Here is a 10625-nt window from a genome sequence, read left to right as displayed (position 1 = left end):
GGCTGCGCCGAGCTTCTTATGCATTTCTGTCCGTCTGCGGTGTGCATACGTGGGGAATCTGCATCTCGTGTTCAGCTTTACTTTTTGCTGCTGTAGCTGCAGCAGCGGTTGTGCGTTGCATCATGTATTTAAAAGCGTGAAGTGTATGAAAAGTGCACGTAGGTGTTGTGATGGGTTGCAGTTTGCACCGGGCCGGAACAGATGAGTGCTGGGAGGAGAAACACCCCGACCCCAACAACCCCCCCACCGCGGCTGCAAGGCGCTCAGAGAATGAAAGAGCCGCAGGAGAGACGCTGCAAAGCCGTGCTGTGACACGGTGCGTCGCCTGGGAGGTGGGGAGGAACGCGTTGGAAGCAAGAATGTCCCGATCTACAGAGATCTAGGAAACCCCATACCCTGCAGTCAGCGGCTGGAAGCCTCCGGGGCTGGAGATGAGAGTGAAATAGAATATTTGGTAGACGCTATTGGTTTTTGTATTTTCCAGGGGCACCCGAGCCTTAATTGGTTGAGACTGGTTGGAGGAACTAGAGGGAAGAGTAAAATTTTAAAATGGGGACTTTCATGGGCAGAGGAGGTGCCTGGAAGATAAAGAGAGCTGAGCCAGCTTGTAATGATGGAAGCTTGGAAGGAAAACAAAAAAAAAGAAGAGGGAGAGAAGCTTGGGAAAGGCATGGGCCAAGGAAGGCACAGGAGGGAACAGAGAGGAAACTGAGAAAGCAAAGGGAAGAAAGGAGAAGGATAGAATCAAGAACTTACTGGTTCCCTGCCATCGTGCAGGGAACTGAAAGGAGGGTGATGGTGTCATCCAAAATCCAGAATGAAAACTCTCTAACTCTAGCGTGGTGTTAGAAAGCAGCATTCCTCTACTCTTCATTGTGCACGGCAGGTGACCTGACAAGCAAGGTGCTCTCTCAGAGTTCAGCTTCTAAATTTGAGCAGTTAGGGCTGCAATATGCAGCACACTGCCATATGTCTTCACTCCTTTTCAAGGTCTCGTAGGTATGTGCTTATGTCCCTTTGGGCACGCTATGGTGATCAAGTGCCCACCGACTTCTTCCCCTTTTTGCACCATCAGCTTCATCACTGAAGCCCTTGACACACTTTCCCTTTTCCCCAGTTTTGGAAATGTTTATTAGCCCTTAGTGAGCCACTTTTAAAAACAATGTATGTGGAACACGAGAAAAATGTCCTTGCACATTTTGAGCAAAAGATAAAAGTATTCTATTATGTCCCCAGTGCAAAATTATTGAGGAAAAACAGGACTGATCGTCCACAAAAGCTGAAATGGAAAGTTTTAGAACTATCAGTTATGGATTCCTTTTATTAAACTAATAGATTGGTTCTTATAATAATCTACTTATCTTCACTATTGCTAAGCAATCCAACTCATCTCAACCCCTCCTTCTCTTTTTGAGGACTACGAGCTTTATATCCTAATCCTCATCACCTCTGACCTCTCATATTTAGAGATACATTTCCAACACTGAATCACGCGACAAGCGAGAGCAATACAGCGATTACATGCACCATCCCCACAAATAACTTCTGTACCCAACCCCATTTGGGCAGCCAGGAGGCCGTTTTGATTTCAGCTTACATCATCCTGGCTCGCTTTGTGCAGTGTCTCAGGTTGATGCCGTATCTTACATAGGTCTGTTTCTGTTCTGCCACTTAACTGCTGAGACGTTTCCTATGGCCCTTTGCAGTTCTGCAGCTCCTAAAGGGGGATTTAAGCACCTGACAGGGGAGTGGAATCTGCTGGGTCTTTCTGTTGGTGGGCTGAGCACTTCTCTCTTGTCTTTTGAGGGCATCTGCGCCTGGATTACCCCAGTTAATTATCTGTTGCGATCACTTTTGGCATTACTACTCCTAGGGCACAAGTTCCAGACCATCTTGAGGGTAACATCTTTCAAGCTCCATCTCCACACAGCCAGTACTGACCTTTCTCTTTAGCTGACACCCAGTATTTATCCCTGTTTTTTCCAACATACTGATTTGTTGTTTGTTCTGTCCATTTGTAGTACGAGTATTTTCCTATTGGAGCCTTTCCAGATAGCACCTGCACATGCACAAACCCAAATGCAAATTGTAGGTCTGTCCAAATAGTGGCACTTTTCCCTGTGCTGAGTCCAGTGCTCTTAGCAAGGCTGTGGGTTTTGCTTCCTCTGCTGAGGTGGTAGTGCCAGAGTTCCAATCTCTGTTAGTTCACCTCTGATTGTTACAGCCCACCTGGCCTTCTTAAGCCATCTCACACAAAACTGCTACCATCCACAAACATTTCCGTATCTTTAATTTCACGTGGTCTTGTTCCACCAGGACGCTTGGTACTTCATGATGCTATTTGGAGATAATCAATTGATCTATTCAGTACAAAGTTATTTTATTTCAGTGAGTCACCTCCACTAAATATTCCACCCCATGACTGCGGTTGCTCACGTTTCATGACATTTAGAAGAAATTGGGGATGTCACACGTGTTCTTGCTGTTGCGATCATCGATTATGGAATATTGATTCCATATCTGTCTTGTGGAGAATAAAAGACAGGCTAAGCATTTTCCTCTAATCTCCAGTTTATCATAGAAGGTGGTTGTCAAAGCAAAACAGTGATCATGAATAAACCAACCGCATGGTGAAGGATGTGGTTGAAGATTCCTGTGGCAGTTGGCAAACAACCAAAAAGAACGCCCCACCTTTTACAATCTCCATCTTTCCTTACTCTTTCCAACTCAATCCAATCTATTTCTTCTAAGTCGTGATGGACAGTAATCAGAGTTTCTGTCCATTTTCTTAAACTTGCTTCAATGGCTGCTTCAAGCATTCATGTCGTAGCAGTATCCTCACCAAAGTGAGGTTCTTTCCAACAGGAGTAGTCAGCAGGTTGTGAATTAGCATGTAATGAGATGGTAAGGACTGATAAGGGGTGATGAGATCTGAATATGTGAAATCACATCCTAGAATTTTGGTGAAGTTGGAAACATTAACATTGGAGCAATCTCTTGTAGCTGCAGTACCATCATCTAGAAATATGGAATCACAGCGGGTTGTTGTACAAACACGTCCTTTCCCAACACACAAGGACAGTCTCTGGGGTTTTGCTGGGATCTGTTCTGAAATGGCAGATATTTTGTTCCGTATGCAGACGATGCGTTGGCCCTCAAGAGTATGACTTTTGCAAATGCAGCTTTTTGTTCGTGCACGATACATGAATGTACATCAGTTGTTTGCTGCTCTTCTTCTTTTTGATGGGCCCTGTGCTCTTTAGGATGTTGTTCCATGACGACTGAGTCCTGATTTAATCATTGGATACATATCGTGTACCATGGCATTATTTTTGTCGAGGATAAAGCAGTAATCTTACAGCTTTCTGCACGGAAGCTCCAGTTGACTATTTGCCACCGTGATTCAAACTCCTTTTCTGTTTTCAGGCATGGTCCCAAATCCATTTTCAAGTATCAGATTCTTCCCTCTCCTTTAATAATAGATGCTGCTACAGACTGTATTTATAACCGAGTTCAGATGCAAACCAAAGCAAGGGACGTCCCAGTTTCCTCAGGTCCTCTTTATTAGCACGTATTCCATTCATTAGGACCTCAGCATCCGTGTTATTTAATACCTTTTGCCCAATAGCCAGTAGCATCTCACGGCACACATCAGAGATTATCCATGTACCCATACCAAGCAGCAGTGTGAGCAGTTCCCCAAAAGGTGGAACTTTTTGATTCAGTTGATTTAATTTCTGAGACACCGATGTGCAGCGCTAGCTTTACCCTTTTTAGAGACCAACTAGGGTTAAAGAGAAGTTTTTATTGTCCCGTGATTTTTAATTATGGAAGGACCTGTGTTGAAGATGTGAGGAGTCAGCTCGTTTTTATACTGGAGTACCATGCTGGAACGGATTTGTAATTGTCCCAGAAAGACCTGAAGAGTGCCAATGACATGTGGTTAAGGAACACCAAGATTTGTATCCATAGGGACAGGAGAGAATGAGATTTAAGTCGTTTTTGAGTTCACTTCCCAGACATTCTTTAGTGATCTGAGAGGCTGTTGCGCATGCAGTGCTGTTTTCAGTTCAGCATCCTGTTGAAATGGTGCCTCTGCTTTTCCCTGTCAGAGACGGAATCCACTGATCTTAATCTTCATCTTTTATGCTCCGTTTCTGCCTAGAAAAGTCGATCTTGTTTCATAATGCTACACAGATGGACGTGGGGTGTAACCATTATCATCGGTGTAAGCGCTCTGATTCCATATTTCTCATGTGTCAATCATGAGCTGAAATAGTCTCAAATAGTAAATCTGTGCCCCAAATATGCAACTGTATGTTTGGTAAAAAAATATCCCAACGATCTAAAATGGGTTCTGTAACTCCGTAACCATCGTTACTGTAGTTTTCTGGCTTGAAGGAATCAGTGTAAGTTGTTTTAATTCCAGCGGGTCTTCAGGAGGCAAACTCATTAATTATCTGGCAGCCAGTTTGTATTTTCTCTCCTGATATGGCTTAGAGTGTATCCTCTGAAGAAAGTCACTCCAACCCCATTCCTCTTTTAAGCAGACTTCGTTCCCACGGAAAGTTGAAGTAGCCGTATTTTGGTCTATTCTGCTTTTTGGTGTTCCAGTGCTTGCAGCTGTCTTCATAGTGCATGGACCCAAAGGTCTTGTGCTTTGACTGTGCCATTATAAATTTAAACATCAGCCTTTTTCATACATAGAGCTGCAGATCACTCCACATCCTGCTGAATTTCTCCTCCAGTTATCCCCCTGAAGAAGGGAAGCCAACCGTATCCCAGTCTCACACATGCTTGGGATGCACTTTGGTTCCATGCACAACCACAGGAGCCAGGTTTAAATTTTTCCTGATGGAGGGTGGTCCCACACTTCTGGTACGTACCTAACACCAGCGTGGGCCCACAGTCATTCTGGGCCCTCTGGCCACAAATGGAAGGGGATTGAATTTGCACCGCGGTTAAACACAGTGTCATTATTATGATCATTAATGTCACAGAATCACAGAATCGTAGGGGTTGGAAGGGACCTCCAGAGATCAACGAGTCCAACCCCCTGCCAAAGCAGGTTCCCTACAGCAGGTCCCACAAGTAGCTAAGTTCAAGTTGACTGTTTGCCACCATGGTTCATTATAGGTCATTCTTCAGCCTGCTGGGTCATCCTGAAATCGAGGTCCGTCTGTCCACATGTGGGTCATTCAAGGCTCCTGTAGACGCAAAAGGAAAGAAAATACACTCAGTCACATTTGATTGCAAGCATTAAAAAGGCGACATCTATCAGGTGCTTATCCAGTATAACTTCACCAAACAATTTCTTGCTTCTCATACTTAGGGATTTTGGGGTATAGATAGTACCGTTGATACTGCTCCAATGTGAGCCATTTTCAGCAGTACAGGTTGTTGCAAAATCCCATAGGATCTTTTCCTGGCTTGATATGAACTTCTAGGATGGTTGTAATCACAGTTCAACAGACGGCTTTCACGTTGAGGGAGCCATCCCCACTTCATCTATTAGTTAATTGAGGCAGCATTACACAATTGCAAACACTGCCCAGATTCAAGTATTTCTGAAATAAATGTAACCAACCAGTTGGTGTGTTCAGAGGTGCCCTTAGCCTGACAATAGGAGGGAGTGTGGCATATCCACCAAACCCCTTCGACTTGGCCCAGCCTTAGAATCACAGAATTTTATCTCCCAGGCTGTCAGTGAGCCTTCTGGTTTTCACACACAAAAGATGAGTTACGAATGCACGAATCAGAACTCGAGGGGCCCTGCTGAAGAGTAGAAGATGGTTCACAGAAACAGATGGTAAAAGATTGTTTACAGAAGCAAATGTGCAGAGGCTTCTAAAAGGATGAGGATTGCAAGAAGCTGGGATTAGAAGAATGTGGGGGTGGAGGACAAAGATAAAAGTTTTGAGAGCTGCTCGAGGACACTTGGAAAGTAAGTGATAAGATGTCCACAAGGCGAGCGAGAGCTGGATCGGGGAGTACTCCTCCCGCAGGGTCAAGAGATTACAGTGAGGAAGACTAACGATGAGCCTTCATCCCATGGCCACCAGGAGGAGATCCGCCCTGCTTACTGAGCACGTGCAAGAGGGAGGGACCCTATTCTGATGGGTTCTGGGAAATGTGGGTTTCATTTTCGCACGCCTCGCATAGGGATGAACAGCAGCTCCCCCTCCCTTCCCAGCAGAGCCTCAGCAGCTGTCAGTGCTCCTGGAGCCCTGCTGTGTGCGGCTGTCCGTCTGTCTGTCAAGTGCTCTGAACATCTGCAGCTGTGTTTCCTTCAGACAGACGCACAAAAAAACCAGCCTTGCTTTCTGCCTTGCTTCCTCATCTGTGCTTTTTCCTACAATCCTGCACGTCTCCTTTGGTTTTGTTCTTCTATGCTTTGCCACGCTTTGCTCTTTTTTTCCTTTGCTATGTGATGGTTTTCGTTCCTATTTGCATTTTATTTCTTTGTTGTTTTCTGTGTTTTCTCTCTTTTTTCCTTGTCTTAGGTTTAAGTTTGCTTTCTTCTTTCTATTTCTTTGCTTATTTATTTCCTTCTCATTGCTCTGCTTTACTTGTCTGTTTGGTTTTTTTTTGTTGTTGTTGTTCTTCAGAGCTGTACTTTGCTTTTTCCCTCACTGTTCCTTCCTTCCTTCCTCCCTCCCTCCCTCCCTTCCTCCTTTCCTTTCCTTCCTTTCTTTCCTTCTTTCTTTTTTAAACTTTGGTTTCTCTGCTTTGCTTTCCTCTGCTTTGCTTTGCATTGCTCTTTCATTTCTTCTTCTTCTCTTTCTTCTTGTCTTTTATTTGCTTTGAATTTCCTTTATTCTATCTCTACTATTTTTTCTTTGCACAGCAAAACAGAGGCTGTTTTATTTTTCAGATGCTGCTTTTCTTTGACTGCGGCCAATAAACAGAGGATTTGTCCTTTTGGACGTGTGTGGCGTAAGGGCCATCCCCACCCATGCAGTCACCACTCCACACCGCTGCCCCACAGCATCACCGTCCCATAGAGCTGCCCGATGTGCAGCCCCATAGCATCGCTGCCCCACACCGCTGCCAAATACCGTCGCTGCTTCACAGCAATTCCCACCATCCCACACAGCATCGCTGCCCCGGTTGCATCACCATCACTGCCCTATAGCTGCTCTGCACCATAGATTTACCGCCCCAAAGCATCACTGCCCTACAGTGCTGCTCCATAGAGATTCCCCGTAGCACCACCCTATATCATCACTGCCCCATAGTGCTACCCCATAGTGCCTCCACCCCATAGCATCACTGCCCCATAGACCAGCTTCTCAGTGTCACTGCCCTGTAATGCTGCCCCATGGCATTGAGCCTCAGTATCGCTGCCCCACAGTGCTCCCTCATAGGTCACCACCCTATTGCGGCACTGCGCCATAGATTCATTGCCCCATAGTGCCACCCCATAGCATCAGTGCCCTATTGTGCTGCCCTGTAGCACCACTGCTCGATGGAGATTCCCTGTAGCAACCCTGCCATGTAGCATTCCTTCCTCACACTGCTGCCCCATAGCATCACAGCCCTTTAGTATCTCTGCCCCATAGCTTTGCTCCATAGTGTCACTGCCCCATAACGCTCCCCTGTAGCTGCTCGGAGCGATTCCCCAGTGTCCCTGTCCCCATCATACTGCTGCCCCATGGTGTCACTGTCCCATAGTGCATTGCCCCAAAACGTCACTACCGCAAAGGGTCACTGCTCCATAGGGCCAGCCCGAAGTGTCACTGCCCTACAGCGTCACTGCCCCACACTAGTCTCCCATACCATCACTTCCCCGTTGTGCTGTGCCATAGCATCACTTCCCCACAGCACAGCACCAAAATATTGCTGCCCCGTAGAGTCATCCCATAGAATCTTCCCATAGCATCGCGGCCCCCCGCCAGCGCCGCCCCAATGCATTGCCGCGCTGAAGAGTCACCGCCCTATAGTGCTGTTTTATAGCGCTGCCCCATAGAGTCACAGCCCCATAGTGTCATATGCCATAACACTGCCCCATAGCATCACTGCCCCATTGTGTTGCTTCCCCATACGTCACTGCTACATAGTGCTGCCCCAGAGCGCCACCCCAAAGCATCATTGCCCCATAACATCACTGCCCCATAATTTCAGTGTCACATCAAAGTATTGCTGCCCACTAGTGGTGGAATGTGCTGGGATGGTGCTCAGATGTGCTGGGATGTGCTGGGATGGTGCTGGGATGGTGCTGGGATTGTACTGGAATGGTGCTGGGATGTTGTGGAATGTGCTGCAATGTGCTGGGATGGTGCTGGGATGTGCTCAGATGTGCTGGGATGGGTTGGGATGGTGCTAAGATGTGCTGGGATGGTGCAGGGATTGTGTGGGATGGTGGTGGGATGTGCTGGGAGGGTGTGGGATGCGCTGGGATGGTCCTGGGATGTCCAGGGTTGAGATGGAATGGTGCTGGGATGCGCTGGGATGGTGCTGGGATATCCAGGGTTGAGATGGGATGGTGCTGGGATGTGCTGGGATGCGCTGGGATGTGCCGGGACGGCACTCAGATGTGCTTGGATGCTGCTGGGATCTGATGGGATGTGCTGGGATGTACTGGGATGGTGCTGGGATGTGCTGGGACTGTGCTCAGATGTGCTGGGACTGTGCTGGGATGGTGTGGGATTGTGCTGGGATACTGCTGGGATGGGTTGGGATGGTGCTGGCATGTGCTGGGATGTGCCAGGATGGTGCTGGGATTGTGTGGGATGATGGTGGGATGTGCTGGGATGGTGCTGGGACATGCTGGGATGTGCTGGGACAGTGCTCAGATGTGCTGGGATATGCAGGGATGGTGCTGGGTTGTGCTGGGATGGGTTGGGATGGTGCTCAGATGTGCTGGGATGGTGTGGGATGTTGTGGAATGTGCTGGGATGGTGCTGGGATGTGATGGGAATGTGGTGGGATGTGCTGGGATGGTGTGGGATGTTGTAGAATGAGCTGGGACGGTGCTGGGACGGTGTGGGATTCTGCTGGGATGGTGCGGGATTGTGATGGGATGGTGCTGGGATGTGCTGGGATGTGCAGGGATGGTGCTGGGATGGTGCTCAGATATGCTGGGATGGTGTGGGATGGTCTTATTCTCTTCCAAGAGTTTGGACCTCAAGCTCAGCCTCTTCCAAACGCTGAAACAAAAACGACGGCTGTTAAATTTCCTTTACATTTCTCACATCTTACAGTACACGTGGTTTAGAAAACACTGTCACAAGCCTAACATGGCATGGGCTTCCAAGCCTCAAATAGCAGAGGTAACTTCTCCCAGTCAGGCAGGGAATTACCCATGTTTTCCTATCTAGAAAAGACAAGAATGTTTGCGTGGTAACAGAATGTTTATTACCAGACAGCCACATCCAGATGTGCTCACGAGCAGATCCCTGCAAAGATGTTGTCCGATAGAATCCCAGCCTGATGAAGGCTGTCCTGGAATTAACAAAGGCAAATGTTTGACAGAAAGCTGCAAAACAAAGGAGAGCTTTTCACGCCATGGAAAGCGTGCGCACAACTCAAGAGGCAGCCAAGCCAATCTATTCGTTTGTGGCACTACAAGAGCAGCCCTGTTTGCTCTGAACTTCACCAGGAACTCACACGGACCATTTAAAGCACAACACTCGCCAGCTTCTGCTGAGTTAATTTCTGCCATGCTGGCGCAGGACAGCAGCTCACAGACAAGCACGGAGGCTTTGGAAGTAAATGATGGCAGAAGGTGAGGAGGAGGAGCTCAGTTCACTGATTATCACAAGCAACTGCGACACGAGCCAAACAGTAAGGAAGATAAGTGAGAAAACATCTGCTAAAGTACATAGCGAGGGGCCAGGAGATCAGCTAGGTGATTTTAGGAAGAAGCAGCTCAGGTAGGTAAAGGAAGGGACAGCAGCTCAGGTAAGGAGAGCAGGCAAGGGAATCGTAGGCTACGGCAAGGGGGGAGGTGAGGGTAAGGGAGAAAAGAAAGAATGGGGCGGGTAGGGAAGGTTTAAGGGGAGTTTAAGCAATACTTATGATAAAAAAGAAAAGGTATTATTTGCAAAATGCCAAGTTTGGAAGTTACATATGAAGCAAGGGAGAACATAAATAAATGGAACAGGGAGCAGAAACTAAAGCAAATATACATATATATATTTTAATAACAAAAATTGATTTTACTTGGGTTTGTCAGGCACTCAGAACTATGCCACACACTGTGCACAGGGGTGGATGTGGAAATGCATCGTATTGCGTAGCTACAAGTCTGGGGGTCTGTACTCTTAGTGAGGAATCAGAGTCACCACCACCCATTTGAAGCCCAGAATCATCACAGAATCAAAGAATCTGGAACTGGGAACCAATCACCGAATCTGACATAACAGAACTTACACTCACAGGAGCTGCTATCCTCGTAGCGTCCTCATGCAGTCCTCAGACTAGAATCCCAGACTGCAGGAACCCCGTAACAACCCGGCAGTATTGAATCGCCGCGTTTCGTTTCCTCGCTCCCACAGAGGGCAGCTTTCTATAGAGCACGCTCACAAGGGATGGCGTCAGTCAGCATCACCCAGCGCTCCTTACGGAACGGCTTGTCTCCAATAGCAAAGCACCCTTCCCGGCCCCACGGGGGCCCCCACGAA

At 47.4% G+C, this 10625-nt stretch overlaps 1 long non-coding RNA gene across 1 annotated transcript in view; it reads left to right on the top strand.

Moving 5' to 3' along the window:
- Positions 1–6: 6 nt before the first annotated feature.
- LOC104917183 overlaps positions 7–10625 on the top strand; it is a 13568-nt gene continuing 2949 nt past the window's right edge. Inside the window, exon 1 of the long non-coding RNA XR_796775.2 lies at positions 7–332. This is a non-coding gene — a long non-coding RNA (uncharacterized LOC104917183). The remainder of the gene's footprint in view (positions 333–10625) is intronic.

The sequence above is a fragment of the Meleagris gallopavo genome, unplaced genomic scaffold (assembly GCF_000146605.3).
Source record: "Meleagris gallopavo isolate NT-WF06-2002-E0010 breed Aviagen turkey brand Nicholas breeding stock unplaced genomic scaffold, Turkey_5.1 ChrUn_random_7180001957296, whole genome shotgun sequence".
Taxonomy (NCBI): Eukaryota; Metazoa; Chordata; class Aves; order Galliformes; family Phasianidae; genus Meleagris; species Meleagris gallopavo.
This window is presented reverse-complemented; position numbering and strand designations above follow the sequence as displayed.